This window comes from Rhinopithecus roxellana, chromosome 3, assembly GCF_007565055.1.
Source record: "Rhinopithecus roxellana isolate Shanxi Qingling chromosome 3, ASM756505v1, whole genome shotgun sequence".
NCBI classification, from domain to species: domain Eukaryota; kingdom Metazoa; phylum Chordata; class Mammalia; order Primates; family Cercopithecidae; genus Rhinopithecus; species Rhinopithecus roxellana.
In genome coordinates this window covers 24,723,809-24,744,688 of record NC_044551.1, presented here as the reverse complement: position 1 = coordinate 24,744,688, position 20,880 = coordinate 24,723,809, and positions in this window count along the sequence as shown.

The following is a 20,880-nucleotide window of genomic DNA, read 5'->3' as shown; positions in this document are numbered from 1 at the left end:
AGATTCCTTCTTTTAGAAACAGCTTAAGCAGTTTGAGGTGGTCTACATTTCCGGTATTTGCAGCACATTTGGACCCAAATTGTGAAAAAAAAAAAAAAGTCTTGGTCTTAAAAAAACATTTTTTATATTCTATTAGCTACTTTGGATGTTCATTCTAAAAAGTGGACAGAAATCTTGGAATGGATTTCCCTAAGTGGGGACTCAGAATATTTGACTATTTGGTGGCTCTTTGAGGTGGAAGCCGAAGTTCAAAATGACAGCCCCCACCTCTCCAAAACTCTCTTAACACTTGTCACTGTCAGAGAGAAACCTCTTGCCCACAGGGGAGAAGAGGCCTCTAGGTTGTCTTTTTCACTCTTTAGTGGAGAAAGAAAGAACCAGACCAAGAGAGAAGATTCCCTCAGAACCAAGATCAGGACCACAGGATCAAGGTACCACATCTGAGAACAAAGGACTGTCAGATCCCACAGCCTGTGCTAGGACATAGCAGTGCATGGCCGATGGGAGACTGCTAATGAACTTTTTTGGGAAATATATCCTTCAAGTGTCCATTGTGTTGAATGATGAGAAAATAATACTTCTTTTGAGCTCAGACAACTTTTGGTCAGGACGAGTATATTTAGAGTGGATTGGTGCTTTCTAAAACCTCAATAGCATTTTCACCAACATTTTAAACTTCTCTCCTGGCTTAAACATGCTCAGTTTCTTTAATAGTTAGTCTTGTGAGGTAGTTTCCAGAACTTTCCCTCTGGTCAGCTCTCTTTCACATCTCTACCACACTTGTCAGTCTCAACTGTGATGTATGTAATTAGCCAGCATATTTTTCTCGCAATATTGTGTCTGCATGAACATAAGACTTCATGTCATTTAGCATGGCTGGCCACATCCTAATAGTACAATATGCTTATTGGTCAGAAGAATAGTTTTGAGACAGTCCAAAGTTCAATTAATTGTTCCTCTACCCAAACATATCATACCATTTGTTTATAATAAACCTGTTGTTTTATAGCCCTGAAAGGAACTGCTAAGACTTATCTTAAATCTCATTCTGAACTTGTAGATTTGCCTTTTCTGTTGTTTATTTATTTATTTATGTGGATATAGGAGTTTACATCTATTCCATTTCAAGTGTATCTAGTTAAGCTTAAGTCTAAGGCCATCATTATAAGTATAGTATCATACTATAAACCCAGTAGGTGATAATAAATGCTTGTTATAATGCTTAACTTGTGTTTTTTAAATAAATAGGTGACTTTTGGGGTCTTTTTGCTGTTATTAATGGTATCTTTCATTCTTTTCATCTTTTCCTTTTCACTGTATTTTATATTCTTCCTGAAATTGTCAGTGTGGAAATCTATTTCTCTTTCATCTTCCTACATGTGATTAATGAAAAACCAGAATTTGTCTCTAATGGTCTTAGTGCCACATTTTAAAAGAAAGGAAAAAAAAAAAAAAAAAAAAAAAAAGGAAAAAGAAGGAAGTTAAACAAGCATTGCCCTCCTTAATAATACATGTTTTCTGTTCTCTGGGTAGTTTATTATTTAGAAATTATGGACTCTAGTATCTTTCCTATAGCAAACAGAAACAGCATAGGGTAAATCTGAATGATTAGTATGCAAGGAGCTGATTCGGGGATATTCACTACAGCTTGTCCTTTCAATGTGTCTTCTTTGACATCTTCACCCTGGGTATCCTGGCAACAGAGCACTTCACAAAAACAGAAGTCCCATAGACACTGTTTGCTGAATTCCATCAGAATAATAAAAAGACTGTTTTATCTAAGCATTTGCTGAAGACAGTAATTTAGAAAAATAGCAAGACGGCAGCTAAATGTACTTGATTCAAAAGTGACTGACACTGAAGGAAACCCCCAGCTCAAGGATGGTGTCAATGGGTCAGATAATTTCTCAACCATTTGCAGGAAGACAGGAGAGTGAAAAAGAGATGACTGGTGAACTCAAATGAGAAGTAAACCAACATGCATGTACCAGAATAAGAAACCCCTAAAGCAGCCTATTTCTATAATGTGGGGCCTGTGCCTCCCTAGGAGCTGGAGATGTATCTTTGCTGTGCTGTAAACAACCTGAGGACAGATGCCTTCTGCTGCACGTGGAGCCTCCTCCCCGCTGTTCCATTTGCTGTCTAGTAGTGTGGTAAGCTGAGTACTTAGGGTGGCACACTCTTCCTAGGCCCCAGGGGATCCAATAACCTTAGTGAGACATTTGGAACTTCTGATCCATTTTGTGCATGGATAATGCTGTCAATGGTCCCCTATGGGCCTTGATAGGTTAATTAAAGCACAGCTATCAGAACCCAGCTATCTTGATGCTTAGGCACTGGGGGACTGGAGGGCACAGTGGATAAGAGAATGGCTAACATAACTGGTCTCCTAGATCTATCTGTCTAACTTTTTCAGACTTATCCTACAGTTAATTGCCATCTCTTTTTTTTTGTGAATGAAGGGCTTGCTGTGTTGGTGAAGAGACTGTCTGCTCTTCCCAAGGCTAAGAGTGCCAGGCTGATGTCTTTGTTAAACAGAGCTCAAGATTCATACAGTGTGAAAACAGGGGAGAACTTTAGGGGCCAGAAGTTTAAACTTCTCAAAGTATTAGAATCCAGACAGGCTGAGTACTAGAGTTGACACATGTTGACAGTGTGCCCAGCCCAATAATCCCCTCCTGGTGTCCACCTTGTACCACCCTCCTTCCCCAATTCACTCAAACTACCTTTGTCCTGCATAATCCTGACTCCCACCCCCAACCCCCATTCCAAGCCACAGCTGGTTGGACCAGTCTTAGGCCCCTGACTCAATCTCTCTAGTCATAGTCTCTCACCTGGGAGCCTGAAAATGAGACTCAGCAGCACATGCAGTTCAGCTGGCTTTCTGAGCTGAGGACATTTACACTTTCAGGGAGGGCGACTTTTTCTGAGCATGCAGAAGCAGAGAGATGAGAAAGACATAGCCACACAGCAGAAATAGATGAGAGAACACAGAGAGAGAAGGAGAAAGTGGGAAGGGAAAGGGGGTGAGGGGAACAGGCTGTCTTGATTCTTGATGGATTTCTAGTTTCTAGTTTCAATTTCTTCTGAAATTCAATTCCACTTGTTTCCTTTGGGTTCTATGAGAGACATATACCCCTGATCCTGTTTGAGTTAAGCGAATTTGAGTAAGTTTTGCTTTTGCTTAATTGTTAAAAAAAAAAAAAAAAAGTCTTAACCAAGACAAATTGATCAAAGACAACTCTAGAACTGGAATCCAGGTCTCCTGTCTCAGGCCAATGTTTTGCCCACATTACTGGCCTCCTGCCAATACCTCGACTCTAGAATGCACCAGAAGACCCTAATTCTCTTGACAACTCCACTGAGTCCTGGTGGGGCTGGAAGAGCCCCCTAGAAGTTATTATCTGAATGGTCCCACCCTCCAGCCCTTGATCTTAGATTGTTTCTATATTGGATGATCTACTGGTAGCCAGTGAGCATCCTCACTCAGGTTGGAACAGAAATCTGTGTTGTGACCCCTTCCACGTGCCCATTTGAATGCACATCTGAAAATTCCTTGGGCCCTGTGTCCCTGAAACCTGTATGACCTCTAACCATAGCACAGCCGGTGTTTTCAGGTGATGAAGGTGATAACTTCTGCTTCTTTGGAAGCGTCACTTAGAAGTCATCAGAAAAGAGTTCCAGGCAGGTCCTCACTTACTGCTGCTCTAAGATGCCAGCTGTTGTTTTGTTATTCTGTTCCACTGGGATAAGGGCAAGCTGATGTTCTGAGAGAGGCTAACTGTTGGGAGCAGCAAGGAAACAGGAGCAAAACTGGACTTCTGATCATGTAAACAGTGTTTCTGCAGCTCCCACTGCATGACGCTCCTGCTCTCCAGGACAAGGCAGACTACGTGCATTTGGCACAAATAAAAGCCATGTAGTGATCTGGGTTTGATCTCTGCACAGAAGAGCTTCCTGTATAATTTATGGCTTTAGAATGGGCAGTCAGATTTTTGGACAGAAAAGAAGCCTAACATATTATTGTCAAGAAAAAATAGAATAAGTGGGATAAATGGTACTTGGGAAGCTCCTGACCATTCCCATACTAATCAGAAGAAAGTCCAAGTGACATTGATTATACTGTAAATCAGTTCTTTGGAGCCTAATTTGGCCTGCCTAAATTTAGATACTGTCTGCCATCTCACAGAGGGCACAAAACATGGTTAAGATGGAAAGTGCTAGTCTTTTTGTGACTATTGTCACAACAATACTTTGCTTTCTGGAAGACAAAGCAAGTTCTGTTTGCAGGAACCAGTGTGTTGCTAGAGAAAGCCAGGACACATCAACATCAAAGTGGATTGAAGTCTTTGAAATTACCGTCCTTTTACCCTATTTATGGATCACCTTCCTGGCCTTCCCTTCAAAATGCCTGCAGGTACATAACAAACTCCTACTCATGTTCACACACAAAGGCACACACAGACTCACACCACAAAAATAATCCCTTTGATAAAACATTCTCAAACTAATGTAATAGTAGAATAAAGGGCTCTAAAGGCTGCTAGTTATCTATTGCTGTATAACAAGTTATCCCAGAACTTCACAGCTACGAACAACAAATATTCATTATGTCGTGGTTTGCAGGTCAAGAAACTGGACGTGGCTTAATTGCATGCCTCTGGCTTAGGGTCTTCCTCAAGGCTGCAATTAAGGTGTCAGTGAAGCTTCTGTCATCTCAAGCCTCAATGGGGAAGGATCTGCTCCTAAACCCACTTACAAGGCTATTGGCAGCTTTCAAGAGCTCACTGGCTGTTGGCCAGAGACATCAGTCCCTTCCGTGAGGGTTCCATAGGGAAGCTCACAGCAAGGCTGCTGGCTTTACTCAGAGCAAGCGTGCAAGCAAGCAAGAGGTCAGATTGTGAGAGAGGGCACCCAAGATGGAAGCCACCTAATCTCAAAAACAATTTTCTAGGACCTCTACTGCATCCTATTCACCCCAAGTGAGTCACTCTCTGCAGTCCCTACGTACTCAAGGGAAGGGGGTTTCACAAAGGCATGCATGTCAAGAGGAGGGAGTCACTGAGGATCACTTTAGAGCTCCCTGCCACAAAAGCCATCTCCTTCAGCTCTCCAGGCAGCCACATCTCTGCTCTGCATGAAAACTTCTTGTACTGGGAGCTTGGCCTCTTTTGAGGCTGCTGTTTTCATTCTACTTTTAGAAAGTCTTCCTTAGGTTGAAGTATGAAGGCTGTGTCTTCGAGTGGACATCTTTTGGGGGTGCCTGTCCAGCTTCCCTTTCCTTTCTGGCACTGGCAGTTTACTTTTCCACTGGGACCACTCTCCCCTATTCTTAATCTGGGCTCATGGTAGGCATAGGATCCAGTACTGGACAATAAGATATTTGCATCTTCTTGGTCATAATGATTGATTAAGCAATGGGTACAGGCCACAGCAGATCCAATTTACACACCTTGAGCTATCTTTCTACCATTTGTGTGAACCCCTGTCCCTCATTTCCCTCACCTTCCCAACATCCCTTCTACATTTTTTTAAGGATCAGAAGTTGCAATTCTTTAGAGACCACCCTTGAACTACCCCAGCCGTAGAGAACTGAAAGTGTCCAAGAATTTATATCTCCCCTTCCTTTATTTTGTTTGCTGGTTTGTTTTTTACAATTTTGACCAGTTAAATATTTTTTAAGATATAATTCATTTACCATACACTTACCATACCCAAAGATGATTCATTGTGTTTTTTTTTCTTGTCTATTCACAGATACGTGGAGCCACGACCATAGTCAATTTTAGAGTAGTTTCATCCCTAAGCAACTACTAATCTACTTTCTGTCTCTATAGATTTTCCTTTTCTGAACATTTCATATAAATTAGATCACATAATATGTGGTATCTTGGAACTGACTTCTTTTACTCAGCATAATATTTTCAAGGTTCATCCATGCTGTGGCATGTACCAGTGGTTTATTCATTTTTGTGGCCAAATAATATTCCATTGTATGGATATACCACATTTTATTAATTAATCGGTTGATGAACCATTTGGGTTGTTTCCACCTTTTGGCTGTTATGAATAATGCTACTATAAACATTCATATGCACATTTTTGTGTAGAGTATGTTTTCATTTCTCTTGGGTATATATAGCTGTAAGTTCAGTTGGCTAAATCAAAAGGTAAGTCTGCCAGAGTGTCTTCCAAAATGGCAGCACCCTTTTACATTCCCACCATTAGTGTACGAGGGTTCTGATTTCTCCACATCCTCACCAACACTTGTTATTATCTGTCTTTTTAATTCTAGCCATCCTAGTGGCTGTGAAGTTGTGTCTTGTGGCCATGACTTACATTTCCCTAATGACTAATGATGTTGGACTTTTTTTTCATGTGCTTATTGACTGTTTTTTTTTATCCTCCTTGGAAAAAAGTCTATTCAGATCCTTTGCCTATTTTTTAATTCGATTCACCTACTCTTTGCCCTTAGAGACAACTCTGAGGCATGACTTTCTCTCCAGAGTTTCTCTGAAGAATCAGAGCAAAGCAAACACTCTGAGACTTTTTTTTTCTTTTTTTTTTGAGATGGAGTCTCACTCTGTTACCCAGGTTGGAGTGTAGTGGTGTGATCTCAGCTCACTGTAACTTCCACCTCCTAGGTTCAAGCAATTCTCCTGCCTCAGCCTCCTGAGTAGCTGGGACTACAGGTGCGTACCACCATGCCAGGCTAATTTTTGTATTTTTAGTAGAGATGGGGTTTCACCATGTTGGTCAGGCTGGTCTCAAACTCTTGACTTTGTGATCCCCCTGCCTCGGCCTCCAAAAGTGCTGGGATTACAGGCGTGAGCCACTGCACCTGGCTGAGACTTTTACCTTCTTCCCTTCCCCATCAGACTTCTCTGGGAGCATGTGGTAGCCTGTCTCAAAAAAATGACTGTCTTCAATTTCTTCTTTGCCCATATACATCTCAATCCTCCATGGCCCCATTGACAGGCAGAATCTCTGCCTCCATTCACTTGAATCTGGACTGGCTTGTGTCTGGTTTGTCTAACATAATAGAACAGAATGATGCTACTCATTTCTGGGCTTAGACTTCAGAGCCTAAGAGGACTGGCAATTCCTACCTTTTGATTCATCATGTAAGAAGTCCAAGTGACGGTTAGAATCTTATCCAGCCTCTTGGTTTTCAATGTTTTTCAGGCCAATGCTGTTTATTTTACTGTGAAACATCTTTTTTTTTTTTTTTTTTTTTTTTCTGATTATAAATTTGTTTCTTGTAGAAAATCTGGAAAATAAAAAAAAGTAAGATAATAAAAATCACTGGTAATATACTTCTTAGTGATAAACACTGCTAACATTTTAGTATATATCCAGCAGTTTTGCCTTTGTAACTAAATCTGTATCTAGCCATCATTTATCTATCAGTCGATTTATCTTTATGTATTTTATAAAAAATGTTTGGCTTGATTTATGTGTACTTTTCTTAAACTCTGTCAAGTTTCTGACTACAATCATTCTTCTCCTATTCTTAGCAGCTTGAGACCCTCTGACAAGGTGTTAGAATGTGTTTGAGTTGAAGAATGATAAATTAAGAAAGAAAGCATGAAAGAGGAAAGACAGAATAAGAGTCATAGTTTCCTTCTGAAGTAATAAAATGTCCGATCCTTAGCAAACCTAGTGTCTCCATCTATTTATTCTCAAAATTGGGCTTCTTATTTTCAAAGAACCCATTTTTGTTAAGGGTATGGAGGGTATGAACTACAAAAGAACTTCTCCCCATGAAAGTACCTATTCAGCAGATGCTCCATTTCCTGAAACATTTAGTCTAGATAAACAAATGATAGCCAACAGAGATCTGCAAGTTTCTGATTATGAAACTTGAAAATAATGAATTCTGCTTCAGTTAGCACCGTGTGAAATAAAATCACAGAACACTATTCTCAAAAGTTGACTGCAAAGGCTGGGGGTTAATTGCATGGAGGATGATGGAGCAGCTGGGGTAGAACAGGTCAGAATGCACTGACTGGCTTGGATGCAGGATGCCCGGCCTAGCGGTCCCAGGGAGGAGAATGCCTAGTACCTTGGTAGCATATCCTAAGTGAAGCCCATGAATCATTTGTTGCTCCAGAGTTACACAAAATAAATCCTTGGATAAAGCATCTACTCTACAAGGATGATGAGGGGGCAAGCACAAACCAGGGGAAAGGATACTCTGATAAGCTCAAACTATTGTAGCTATGAAGAATCAACAGAAAGTTGATTCTAAATATGTGTATAGTGGGAATCTATGTAAAATTCAAGAAAATTTGCTTTGCAAATTTCTTGCAACCAAATAAAAGGATAGCAAATGTGTTAAAGGTAAAGAGTCATTTGGAGAATGCAGTGGTTACCTTCTTTTTACCCTTATAAATATTGGAAATGTCATTTGTTACATCCAAGCTTGGAAGAGAGGAGGCATGGGGCTGTAAGTGAAGCATCTGTTTTTCTTCCTGGCTCTCTTCTGGCATGGGAATACTGGTCTCCTTTTCCTTGTTGGAGGATGCTGGCTTTGAGGCTTGCCAACACACCCTACACACTCATGTTTGCTTGATGGCAGTGTCATATTTTATAGGTTCTCACAACTTATCATGTCCAAATTTCCTGCCATTAATCACCAGTGCCTGCCATCTTCACATTTCTGAAATATAATCTAACGAATTTACATTCACTGAAAGAAACTCCTTTTTCTGGCTGCTGTAGCCCTGGAAAAGGAATAGAGATCTCTGGCAAGTTGTCAGGTCAAGTGCAATTCCACCAAGAAAGAATAACCATCTCGATTCCAGTATCAACTTTTTTTCTAGAAAGCACTTTTGCAAATCTGTGATTGCTGTAGCATTAATTACAAGAAACTTTGACTTTATTAGATAGCAGCAATTGACCTTGGTTAGCTTCCCAAGCTGAATTGAGGCTGACTGGCTGGTTGACAGGCTGGCTATTGTGACAAATTCCCTGACCATGCTGGTTTACCTCAAGTAATGTTAGCATTTAGACAAAACAATTCCCAAACCCCATTAAATGCAAAGACAACAGATGCATGTTAGAAAATGGTGGAATGAGAATGCACATTAAATATAAGACTCTTTCTATAGAATAAATTTATATCATAAATATTAGAACTTATTGATTCCAAATATTGGTAATAAAATATGTTATATAGTTCTTGACCTCATTTTTATTACATATTCATGTAGTGCCCACTAAAAGGCTACCATAGTGTATTAATTAAGATAGTATTAGCAAGGATTAATAAAGTCCCAAATAAGACTGTGGTGGCAGAGATAAAGAGAAGAGAGAGCTGAAGGACATTTCTGATTTAGAACCCCCAGGAAAGTGCAGAGAAGAAACAAAGATTGGGTAGCTATGAGCTTTTCCTCTTGGGAGACACCATTGACTGAGTGGGGGAAATAATTCAGTTCTGGGAGCATTTGATTCAAGGTGTCTGTGAGACATGAAGAAAATGAAATAGTAACTATTTAACACAAGAAGCCTTGATGAATTAAAACGTCTGTCTGAAGATGCCCCCTCTCCTTCTTAGATAAGCAGAGAGGGGCCTTTGGACAGAGGATCACAGTGCCTGCTGCTGGCAGTGGCTAGACATGAGGTGTATCTCAAGTAGATTTAAGAGATGGGATCTGGGGCAAAAGCATATTTTAAAAGCCAGGAGGATGATCTGACCACACGAATGAATCTCATTCCAATAAACTTCACTGTAGAAGAAATATCTCTTTGTTTTCTGAAGACCAGTTTGATTTAAAACTCTAAGGGCCCACTTGTCCAATTGGTGGCACATTCCATTTCTATCATTGTGGCTCCCTCCCTCTCTTGGGATTGCACCATATCCTGGGGTGGGAGGAAGTCTTGCATGATGCCTGAAAAAAATGAAGTCCTCTGATTTTAAATCTTCTTGATATTAAATCTTTTGTGTTCCTGGCTGACATCCTCATTATTTAAGCCCTCAATGTCTCCTGTTATCTGATGACTCACTGCTTCCACATTCATGGGTCATGGGCAGCTCTGATGAAGCCAGTACCCTCTGTGCTTAGGGTCTTGCCCCTTGGTTGTCTATGGAAACATTTCTTTCTGGGGTATTTGTGCCCCAAGGTACCACCATGGAGCAAGACCAGGTAGTTCTCCACTCCTCTGGGCATCTGCTGCTCTCTCTTCCCCCCAGCCTGGGGGAATGCCCTCCTGCACTTCCTCCAAGCTCCTCTGTTTCTTCAGTTAAATCCTCCTGTCTTCTCCAAGCCCCTCTGTTTCTTCAGTTAAATCCTCCTGTACCCAAAGGATTTAGAGTTAAGAAAACACAAACCAGAAAATCTCGCAAACTTCCTGTTTTGCACTCTGCCAAGGACTTGCTCTAAGGCAATGAATCAAAGAGCAGGCCCCCTGCTTTGATGAAGGCAGGAAAAGGGAAAAGCACAGCAGGAAAACAACTTCAATTCCTACCCCGAAATGTTATGTGGCTGCTTCAGCCCCAGCCCTGAAGGGGTTAGGGAGAGAGAAGTGCCAGGTTTTTAAGCCAATGCAATGAAAAGCCTGGTGAACCCATAAATTGCAGGCTCAGAGAAGTGGGTGGGAGAGGAAGCCTGAAGTCCGTCCTTCAGCTGGGGAGGAAGTGTTTGGCCATCTCACCCTTCCATGCTCAGGGGTCCATAAAAATGAGGGGAGAGGAAGCCCTGTGATTTTTATTTTCTGTATTTTCTTTTGTAAAAGCTGCTAAAAGGTTTTCCTTCAAAAAGAAGTTGGAATTACTTGATTTTCTGCAAACTGACTGATCTGCTCTTGTATTTCTGTTTCTTGGTACACCTTTCCCCCAAAACTCAGGGAACGGTGTTACTGGAAGGCTGAGGGTGGCTAGAATGGAAACATTGGTTGACCCACTCACTGCTGGCCTGGACTCAGTTATTGGTTAACTCGTGGCACAGAGAAAACATAGCTGATGGTGCTCTTTCAAAATAAATCAGCATTCTAGGCACTGAAAGGAAAACTAGGTTTGAGGGAATTGCAAAGACAGGCTGAGAAAAGATCAAACCACAGAAGGTCAGGTACCACCGAGAGGTTTCTGGCAGAATGAGGTAGCCTTTTTACTGAAGAATGTAGGCAGCTGGAGACAGGCATCAAAGGAGATTATCTATTCACAACTCCCTCATTCCAATGTGGCCTACATCTTTGAGTCTGCCCAGAAAAGATCAAGAGGAAAGAGAGCAGAGAGTGGGGAGAAAGCCTCTGCTCAGCAGGTGCTGATGTGACTGAGGAGTGGTATGAATGTCTGATGAAGGGAGGGGTGAGACAGAGCTATGCCTACCATGGGTTTAATGCAGAAGTCACTCGGGGGGGGGGGGGGGGCGGGGACAGTGTGAGGTGACAGATGCACCCAGGGCTGCTCTCCCTTTCCCTGCCAGGTGGTGACAAGCGTTAGTAACATCATCATGGGTTGTGCACAGGTGGAGCTTCATTCAATGGTCTAGGAGGGGCTGGATGTGAACCGGTAGGTGTGTAACCAAACACAGACTGGGACATCATCATGATGAAGACCCCAGGAGTCAACAGAGCCAACCATGCAAACCACTTTTCCTTGCCAGACCTTATTTGTCTCATCTGTAAAACAATACACTTAAGGAGTTGTGAGTATTAAATGAGACCATACATGTATTATTTGTTTATTCATCATTTTTTTTTTCTGGTAGTCAGGAATAGCAGTGCCAAAAATAAAGTCTCTGCCTCCATGGAAGATACAGAGAATAAGCAACTCAACATAGAAATATAAAGAGAGCATCAGGTCCTGAGAAGAGATAGGAGGGAAAACACAGCAGAGCAGACAGGGTGATGGAGGATACAGCTTCAGACAGCGTCTCTGATGGGGGCAGACACAAATGAAGCCATGGGGGCAAGCCATACTGCTCTCCAGGGGAAGAGCATTTAGGCAGGAGAACAGCAAAGAAAACACTGAAAGTGGAACCAGTTTGGTCTGTTTGGGGAATGGCCAGAGGCCAGTGATAAAGGAAGGAGTCACAGCAAATGAGGTTAGAGACGTAGCTGGATCACATGGGGCCGTGACAGCCATTGGAAAGACCTAGTATATTATTTTAAGTTTGACTGAAAACCCTAACACGCGTGAAGAGTTTCACTAACACAGGTATGGAACACTTCCTATGTGCCAGGCCCTCCTCTAGGCACTTTATTAATTCAGTCCTCACACAACTCTGATGGGGCCCCGAAGGTGAAGTGACTTGTCCACGATCACATGACTGGCCAGTGGCAGAGCCAGAATTTGAACTAAGACAGGTTACCTTCAGATTAACGCTCCTGACTTTCTCCCTTTGCTCAATGTCTGGAACATAGGAAATACTCACTATGTGATTATGCTCTTGCTGTTTCAACCCATCAGTGGTTTCCCATTTTCCCAGAAGAGCATCACAACTCCCCAGTAGAGTCTGTGAACTCTGCTGCCACGGCCCTGCCATCTTCTGTGGCCACTCGCTCCCTTCCTCAGGCTCTATCCTCCAGGCGCTGTGGTCTTGCAGCTTCCTGAGCATGTGTACCCTCTGCCTTCCTTGGGAACTTCGCACATGCTAAAGCCTCTGCCTGAAATGCTCTTCTTTCCGGGGAGACTGTGGCCAGTGTTGCTCATCCTCTTCTCAGAGGAGACTTCTGACCCCCACACCTAATAGTAGCTCCTGTGGTTAGAGTAGCAGCATCCTGTGATTTTATTTGTTGGTTTCTTGTTTCTTCATGAGCTTGTTACATGCAGATTATTTCATGTATTTATTTACTTGCTATTTTCATTTTGTATCTCTTGTCTATGAGACTATAAGCTCCATTTGGCTTGTTCCCTTGCAATCCCTGAGGCCAACATTCAAAACATATTTTTTGAATAAAGACATGAATGGACAAATTATTATTTTTAAAAGCAGAACTTTATAGGAAATTCAAATGATTTTTTTTCCTTTCTCAACAATACATCTAGTTGGAGATGGCATGATTGAAGTGTCATATTCAGTTACATCAAAGTGCTCATGGTTTCTTTCCCTGTAGATGAAAAGATTTTGAGTTTTGCACAGTGGCAAAACAAATAGAACTTTGACTTACCTTTCAAAATTTAAATCCCTAATTTTATGCATTATTGACAATTCTTTCATGTTGCTACCAGTTATAATTTGTTTTTTCTCATGGGATGTATTCTGGAAGCCAAGAGACATCTAAATAATTATTTTTCTAGCCTAAATGGGTAATATTATATGGAAATATTTAGAAAACATAATTATTTGATGAATCATTCATTAATTAATGCATTAATTAACTTATTCAAACATTAATTGAATGCATCTATGAAGTAGGTACGGTGCTATACCCTGAAGCAAAAAGACAGATACGTCAAATTTCTTCTTCCCACCAATAAGTTTATAATTTAATGAGAAAGACAATTAAGCAAAATTACAGCCCAGTATGACAAATGCTAAGCTAGAAGGAAATCCAAGACATTGTGGAGTATGTGAGAGGGCAGGGAACACATGCCCAGGGTGGCTTCCTGAGGATGCGGCTCAGAGTTCTGTAAGCCGAAGGTGAAATAGGGATCAGGAATGGCATTCATGGCTGAGGGAATAGGGTGTGCAAAGGTGCAGGGGTGGAAGAGCCTAAAACATTCCAGGAGTTCCAGTCAGAGCAGTTAGCGCCAATCCTACATGTACATTCTCAAAGTGCTCTATGTTGGCAACTACACAAACACAAACACTCCATTGTCTGGCTCTCGGATCCCTCCACATGTTGACCTTACCCATTCTCCAGCAGCTTCTCTCTCCTCCATTCAGGGTAATCCTGTGCATGCCATACTTATTCCAACCCTTACATCTTTGCTCATGATATTCCTAATCCATAAGCCCCTTTCCTACCTTTCATAGCCTGTCTCAGCTATTGCCTCTTCCAGGAAGCCCTGTCTGATTATACCTGTCCATGGTGATCACTCCCAGTTCTGAATTGATTTTGGTCCCTAAAGACAATTCCTTAAAAACACATTTCATTATCTTTGAATTATTTGGGGGTGTTAAGTTTGCATTCCCAACTCATTTGTGAATTTGGTGATGGTAGGTACCCTTTGTGACTTTAAATTTTTTGTCTAGCTCAGTGGGCCATGATGAACACTTTCAGTCAGTACCAGAATTTAATTAATATTAACTGGACATTTTTTTCATGGGCACTGCCTTATGCTGATTGTGGTTTGTAGTCCCTAGCCTTTTGTTTACTGGGTGATCAAATGGACAAGTTTTATTTCTCCTACACTAACTTATCTTGTGACCTTGAGCAATTAAAAAGAATCAACTAGATCTGCTTTCTATATCAACAGGTAAACATCACTGGAACACAAGGTTGAGTGGAAATAGCGACTTGTAGAATGGTACAACATGATGTAATTTATGTAAATTTTAAAAAATGATAATGGTATACTATTTTTTTTTTTTTTTTTTGAGACGGAGTCTTGCTCTGTCACCCAGGCTGGAGTGCAGTGGCCGGATCTCAGCTCACTGCAAGCTCCGCCTCCCGGGTTTACGCCATTCTCCTGCCTCAGCCTCCCGAGTAGCTGGGACTACAGGCGCCCGCCACCACGCCCGGCTAGTTGTTTTGTATTTTTTTAGTAGAGACGGGGTTTCACTGTGTTAGCCAGGATGGTCTCGATCTCCTGACCTCGTGATCCACCTATATTTTTAATGAGTGTAAACATAAGACAAAATATTTTTTAAATGGACTGGAAAAATATACATGCAGTTCATGGTAAAGGTTGACACTGGATTGGGAGAAGGTGGTTGAAGAAGATTATACTAAGATCTATTTTGATTTTAAAAAATAAAACATTCGAAGCAAAGAAGACAAAATATTTTCAATGGTCAAACTATTTTTCCAGTGGTTCATATGTTATTGGATTGTTTGTTTTATTAGTCTTTATATTTTTCTCCATTTTAAACATTTCTCAAACTCCAAATCACACATATGCACACAGAAATTGCATGAGTGTTTGAGAGCTGAAACATTTAGGAAAATTGGAAGCAAGGAATGTGTAGATATAGTTTGAAGAGCTCAGTTATTGTGAGTAGAAAATTTTCCTTGTAAAATATTCAAGCTCCTGCTATTTCACCATTATAGCTCCTTGTAGCTCAAGATACAATTCTAGTAAAAATAAATTCTGTGGCCTTTGCATGGTCTTTGGTTTTACTGTAGATTTCCTGAGTTAATGTGGGGGCTGCTCTGAAGGACTTCAGCTCACTCTCTCCGAACCAACAGAAGCTTTCTCTGTGTCTTTTCTGAACTATATGATTTCAGGTGAGGTTAGTGAGCATTAGTTATATCAGTAGGTGGACTATATGGGGTCTGAATTTCAATGCCTGAATCCCTGTCGTTTTAAGGTTGATAATGACTCAGGAGAGTTACAAATAGGTATATAGCATCAAGGGGCTGATCATTAACATTTTCATAAAAGCTGAGAGGGTGAGTGGAGGGGTCAGCAGTGATCTAGAGCCCGGAGGACCTGAGGACATCACCAACTTACAGGGCCTGAATTGCTCTCACTTAAACTCACATTAGTGGAAAAGATGGGAAGACTTTAAATGAACAGATTGAGCTGATTCAACAAGATTGTGTGACCTTTCAACCAAGTTCAGACTCAGGAGATAATAAAGACACAATCGAACCCAAACGGGAGGGCCCGGTTGTTTTAAGTATAACTCACAGAGAAGGAAATTTCTTTGAAATCCAAGTCTGCTTAGGCTCCTAAAAAATAGGTCTTGAAGTAGACATTTAAAAATTCTTTAAAATTATTTACATACTTACATTTCGTATATGCATGTACATGCATTTATATATATACACACACATAAACAGGTAAAACATATATATGAGTGCTATACATGATGTATATATCATAATATATAAATATATATAACATATATAAAATAATAGATTATATAGATCACAACAAATCAGTCCTGTGATCAGTAAATGCATGGTGAGTGATTGCCACGAATAGACATGCTTAGTAAGAGTAATGTTTTTCTCTTGAATTTCTTACTGTTGATGAGTATCTGTTAATCGTCTGAAGTGGGCTGAAATTTCAGGACAAAGGGTAACAACTGGGACAACCAGGGAATTGGGAATCTGGGGAAGGATAAGGAAGGATAAGTCTCCCACAGCCAGTCACCGGCATATTCATTCTTGTCCGCCCAGCTGGGCTTGCTTGTGGAGCAGCCACTCTGCCAGTCTCCGTTCTAAGCACTTGACATACACCTTCTCATGGAACCCTCACCACAAGAACCACAAGGTACAAGTACCTCATTTTCAGAACTGAAGGCTTAGGGTAAGTAGCTTTGTTCAGTTAGATAACCAAGAGGTGGCAGAGGTGGGATTTGACCTTCATTTGACTGACTCCTGATGCCTGCATTAATAACTACCAGTAAGGATAATTTTGATGAGAGGCAACAGCAGATTCCTCTCTAATACAAGGGAGAAACATCACCATTCAGGACAGTTTCGGCTGCAATTAAAGGTATATACAGGTATTAAACAACCCCGGCAGTTTTAAGAACCATAGAATATTCATCCACCATACAAAGATGCTTCCAAATCATACCCCTGAGATAAGACCTTTTGGGTATCGACTCTCCACTGGGTAGAAGACAGAATCATTTGGGGAATAAGCATGACTTTGGAGCTGGTTAAACTTGTGATCAAATCCCAGTCTTGCCATTTATATTTGCAGCCTTAGAAAGTGACTTAACCTCACTGAGTTTCAGTTTCTGAAGCTCTAAAATGGTGACAGCAGTACCTACCTTGCAGGGGTAGTCTGAGTACTGGAGAGAAAGAGCAAGCAGCACATGATCAGTACTCAATGGACAGCAGCTATGATTATTAATAACAGCAATTATGCATATTTGTTGGACATTGAACTTAGAGAAAACAGTGCACTGGACAAAATAGTCAGATCTAGACCCACGGGTGGACCGTACAGAGTTTCCTGTGAAAATGGCCTTGCTTTTGCTGAACAAGGGCGCCGAGGCTTAATGGAGGAGCACACGGTATCCCCCATCCAAATTTTAAGGTGGTTGATCCACAGAACTTTGAATGGTTAAACTTTAATAGCCAACTGTTTTTTTTTTTTTGAGACGAAGTCTCTGTCACCCAAGCTGGAGTGCAGTGGCATGATCTCGGCTCACTGCAAGCTCCGCCTCCCAGGTTCCTGAGTAGCTGGGACTACAGGCACCTGCCACCGCGCCCGGCTAATTTTTTTGCAGTTTTAGCAGAGACGGGTTTCACAGTGTTAGCCAGTATGGTCTCGATCTCCTGACCTTGTGATCTGCCCGCCTCAGCCTCCCAAAGTGCTGGGATTACAGGCATGAGCCACCACACCCAGCCGCCAACATTTAACACTTACTTTGTGCCAGGCACTTTTAAAAATGTTTTACATGTATTAGTCTTTTAATCATTGAATTATCACAATAACACCATTAGGTAGATAACTATTTTGGCCTCATTTTACAGTTGAAGAAACAGACACAGAGTATTTAGATGTGTTGCCCAAAGTCACAGACCTTAAGTGGCAGAGCTGGAATTTAAATTCTGGCGGTCCAGCGCCAAAGACCTGGCACAGCTGGGGGCAATACTTGGCATTTACAGCGCTGGAGGTTTTGCCATTGCGATAGAGTTGTGTGCAAAGCAAAATGGCAGCTAGTGGAAGGAGTTCCTCCACCCCAGCAATCCAAAGGCTTGCTACCCAGAGTAAAAGACATGCTTCTTCCCAGGATGGTGTCACTAGCATCTAATTTTAGAGCCGTTAGGTAGCAGCAGGGATTCTAATCAATATTTACTGAAATCAAATTAAATGCACTTTTTAACATCTTGGAAATATACTTGCCTTAGTGACATGCTAAGTGGGTACAATGTCAAAGGCAAGATCACAGATGACAACATATTTGTTAGCCATACATAGGCCAGCTTTTGTGATGTTGTTTTTATGGGAAATCGTGTGTTTTATTGTTTGATTTATGTAAACTCCAACTTCTTTTATGCTCTAAATTTTTCTTGTTTCCCTTTCACGAATTTATCTTGTTTGTAGTACAGTGTTCTATGTTCTGAATGTTTGTGTTCCCCTAAAATTCATGTGTTGAAATCTAACCACCGATGTGAAAGTGTTAAGACGTGGAGGAGGTGATTAAGTCTTGGGGTGGAGCCCTCATAGATGGGATTAATGTCCCTACAAAAGAAGCTAGAGAGACAATCCTCACTCTTTCCACCATGTGAAGACATGTCTGGTGAGGGCCAGAAAGCAGATCCTCACCAGAAACCAAACCTGCTAACACCTTGATCTTGGACTTCCCAGCTTTCCAAACTGTGAGAAAGAAATTTATATTGTTTATTAGCTACCCAGGTTATGGTATTTTATTATAGCAGCCTGAACAGGCTAAGACAAGAGTATTTGGGGCTCAAGTGAATGTGGTAGCCAAAGACATTTTAGGCCCTAGGAGTTCTGAAATATCTGAATGCTTTTCAGTTAGACATTAGGAAACAAATAGCAAGGTAGTAAGGAGCACTTAGGGGAACGCACAGCTGCTCAATTTTAATCTGCCTGTTCTCATTTATAACATAGACCTAGAGAGCTGTAGTTTTACTTTTTAGTGCCACAGAGAGTGTTTGGGTCCTAGATTTTTATTCCTGACTACAGAAAGCATTGGCATAATCATTTCTACCAAATAGATGGGTGATTTGTGATCTGGATGACCCAACACCAATATTCTGTTGTGTAGTTATCATCAGTAACATGTCCAGGAAACTGCACGAGTTTGGGCAACACCATATTTTATTAGGCAAATCTGAATCTGCAGAGCTTTATTCACTTGGATTGCACAATGGAACTTATGATTGCTGGACCTGGCTTTGCCCACTGGGGAGAAGGCCTTACTAAATGTACGGATAAGTCTAGGCTTGGACAAAATGCAGACGTTGGTGAACTTTTCAGTGTGGGCTCTTCCCAACTAGCATCTCCTTTTCCTACCATGATGATGTCCATGGTGAATCATGCCTGTGCCTTCATCTTCTTTCTCTCCTTCTCCTAGTAAACTTGGGACTTGAGAAATAATTTGATAAAATCACTTACAGTAATAGGTAATTGGTAAGGTTTAATTATTTTTTACTATATTCTGGGATATTTCCATTTTAATAGAACTTCAGTTTTTCTGCAAAGGACTAAATATAATCTTGAGGTAAGGAATTGGTCAAGCAAGTGTATTTTTGGAATTGAATACCTCTTTTTAGTACCCACAAACACATAAATGTTCATTTTTACTGCATACCTAAAAGCTTGCTCTTGCATATAAAATACATATCTTTTAAAGAAATACATAGCTTGCTGAGAAAAAAAAAAAGCTGTATACCAAGTCTTTGTTAAATATTAAAGGCAAATAATGAGAATAATTGTAAATGATTCTAACAGTGTGTCAACAAGGTTTGATAATACATGTGCTTAAAAATTAGCAAAAGTTATTTTATGTATAAACTTGATATTAAAATAAACATTTCCATAATTCAAATTTTGCACTACTTGTGAGTATAATAATATAGCTATGAGGCCACATAGATTAGTGTTTTCAAAGTATGTTCTCTGTATTAGCAACTTCAGCATCACCTGGGAACTTGTTGGAAACACACATTCTTGGGCTCTACCTGAGAGCTACCAAATCAGAGACTTTGGAGGTGGGCCCAGCAATCTGTGTTTTAACAAGCTCTCTGGGTAGTTCCAATGCTCACTAAAGTTTAAGAACTGGGCTTGTAGATGATTATGTTTGAATTCATCCTAATTCACAGATGAGTAAATCAAGGCTCAGAAAGATTAAGAGGTCGAGCTGAGCTGCTGATTTTTAGTAGTATTCTTTCAACTGTTCTCAGATAAGTCCTTTCAGCTAATCAATCTGAATGAGAGAGTTTTGGTGAAGAATCTTTGATTGACAGGACTGTCAAATCTCTTTCTGATTGTGTGGCTTTACCCTTGTAAAGAAAGGCCTGAGGGTGAGACTTGAACAACTTCAATCTCTCAGAGCCTCTTAGGGATCAGTCGCTCCATATTCGCTCTCTTTAAAAAGATCAGCACTCATTTTCCTTTAAAGTTAGAGTTAGTCTGCCTGAATTGCATACAAATAAGATGAATGAATTCATTACCAAAAGCTAGATTAAGTTTTGCAGCTGTTCTGCCTGGGGATCTAATAGAGAGAGGGGCGGCACAACTGAAAATCCTTTACTGATCAAGGCAGTCTGAAAATGCAATCTTTTGTGGTAAGTAGCATTCAGAAATACCAAAATGAAGTGAAAAATTAAAATGACTTTTGCCTAAACATGTGGGAAATGGGGAAATCCTAGGGTGCCACCAAACATGTATAAGAGCTGTGGAAAGCGGATGCTGTCTTTTCTTCCGGCTCACCACAAGAGGAGTGCAACTCAGGAATGTAGGGATGATAATTTGCATTCAAAATTTCAAAGTGGCTTTACACATTTTAGAAAAAAATACAGATGTTTGCCACTTTACAAGCTCACTTATCCAGTTATCTCTAATTCACAACCTCTGAACTAGGCAATGTCCAGGAACTGATTTCTTCTTACCTGGTATCCTAGTATAAGGAATGCCAGCATGTACATTTATCCATCTTTCCTTCATGAATAATGCAATTTATCACTCCAATATTTTAAAATTACTTCTATGTTCTAGGACTATTCTGGGATTGTTTTGTTTTCTCTTTCCTTTCTTTCTTGCCTTTTATTCTTTTTTGTATTTTTAGTAGAGACGGGGTTTCACCCTATTAGCCAGGATGGTCTCGATCTCCTGAC